The sequence below is a fragment of the Geospiza fortis genome, unplaced genomic scaffold (assembly GCF_000277835.1).
Source record: "Geospiza fortis unplaced genomic scaffold, GeoFor_1.0 scaffold138, whole genome shotgun sequence".
NCBI lineage: Eukaryota > Metazoa > Chordata > Aves > Passeriformes > Thraupidae > Geospiza > Geospiza fortis.
The window spans coordinates 4,983,705-4,986,000 of NW_005054307.1; positions in this window are offsets into that span (position 1 = coordinate 4,983,705).

The following is a 2,296-nucleotide window of genomic DNA, read 5'->3' on the forward strand; positions in this document are numbered from 1 at the left end:
TGGCCCCGCCTGGCAGCGGCAGTGCCGGGCGCTCAGGCCGGGCTGCGGAGCTCCGCCGCGCTCCAGCCCCTCATTTCCCTCACTTCAGCCGCTCTGGAGCCGCTGCTATTCCAAAATACCATTAGGCAACTGCAAGGATGTTGCTAGGATACCAAGCCCTCTGCAATCGCTTCTTATCTCCCTGTGCTAACGCTGCCTACCTTCCCAACAGCTCTTGACGTTTATCGGTGATTTTCTTAAGAAAAAAAAAACCATATTAAATGAGAGGAATTTTAGATTTGGAAGGTGTTTTTCATTACAGTGTAACTGAAAAAATAGCATTTTGCAAGCATTGGGTAGAAAATGGAGCTCTGCAGTTAATAGATAGAAGGTTTGTGTTGTGGTTTGTTTGGGGGATTTGTGTGTGCGTGTTGTTTTTTAAGTACTGGCTGCAGGTACATGCAGAGAAGGACTGGTCCATGTTGAGGGCCATTAGTGTTTCTGTAAATGGAGGTCACTGCACACACTGTTCTTGGTTTTCCTGCTCTCCTTCTCCATCCTTCCTCCAGCTGTCCTCCAGCCTGTCCATGGGTTCAGTCCAAACCATAGGTTTCCCTCATCATGGCTGTAGATCTGTGTATTTTCGTTCTGTCTCCCCTCTCCCCAAAACAATTATCACCTCAGGGGTGTGCCCTTTCATCTCCATTTTCATGTCTATTTTTACTTCTTTTTCTCTGGACGATGGGTCACACAGAATCACGGAGCCACGTAGGCTGGAAAAGACCGCCAAGATCACTGAGTCTCACCTATGACCGAACACCACCTTGTCAACTAGACCATGGCACTGAGTGCCACATCCAGGCATTTCTTGAATGCCTCCAGGCACAATGACTCCATACCTCCCTGGGCAGTCCATTCCAATGTTTAAGCCCTTCCATGAAGAAATTCTTCATGACATCCAATCTGAACCTCCCCATGTGCAGCCTGAGGCCACTTCCTCTTCTCCTGTTGCTGGTTGCCCAGGAGAAGAGAACAGCCCTCCCCTGGCTTCAGCCTCCTTTCAGGCAGCTTTGGGGGTGATAAGGTCTCCCCTGACCCTTTTTTTTCTCCAGGCTGAACACCCCCAACTCTCTCTGCTGCTCCTCACATGACTAACTCTCCAGACTGTTCAGCAGCTCCGTCGCTGTTTTCTGGACATGCTCCAGTACCTCAATGTCTTTCCTGAAGTGAGGGACCCACAGCTGGACCCAACACATGAAGTGTGGCATTAAGTCATTTAGGAGATGCTGAATGTACCAATTTAGGAAGCTCTCACATTACTTTGGGCCATAGTTTCTCATTCCTACCCCATCCCACTCTGCTACCCTCTTGAAATAAAAATTACGAGCAACTTGGTGAATAGTATCTTCTTGAATTAGTTTCATCAGAAGAAAGTGCAGGCTTCTTGTAGGGCAGAAGTTTGATTTGCTTTAAGAAAATCAGCAACAAACAATAACAAAGACAATGGCAATTGCAAAAGATGTAAAACAAACAAACATATATCTATCTTCTTGTTTCCCTTTTTTTCACCCCTACCAAATTTGGATAAAATTACTGTCCATCCCATGTTCAGTGCAGGCTTTAAATTCCCAAAATAGATTAAGCGAAGTTTTCAAACTGTTTTGTATTACAGATAATGCAGCATGTCTGAGTTGAACACAAAACTTCCATTTTGTCAAGTGAACTTTAAACCCTGCTCTTGCATCACAGGAGTTGTTCTAGCAAGGACTGTGGCCCACGTATATTACACACCTATAAATTTATGCATGAAGTGCTACACTTTTTTCATACTGACATGTTCATTGAGCCATTTCACTCTGTTAGGGTAGTTTGAAAAAGAAATTTCAGAGAGAAGGTAGAATGTAATGTAATGTAACAAAAGCCACATGTTGCCTATTAATAGCGGAACAAAAAGTTTGCCCTAACAAATGTGACTGGTGTGGCCATGTTGTAATGGCTATTTAATATTTTATGGAGATATTTACATAGCATGTACATAAGCAGGTTTTCTTGGTTGATCTTTTTTTCACTCGGGGAGATGAGCAATCTCTCTTACAGCTCTCTAGCAGCAATCTCTTACAGTTCAGGGTGAGGAAACAGGCCCCTCCAAGGGACTACCTTGCCTGTGTAACGGTAGCAAACACTTCCACAGCTTCTCTGCAGCACTGCTTTGCTCAACACACTGCCTCTGGGTGGATGTCAAGGGAAAAGCCATTCTCTTGTTCTGACGCAGAAGGGGGAGCAGCCTGGTGCTCTGTCTTCCTTCCATGAGGTGCAG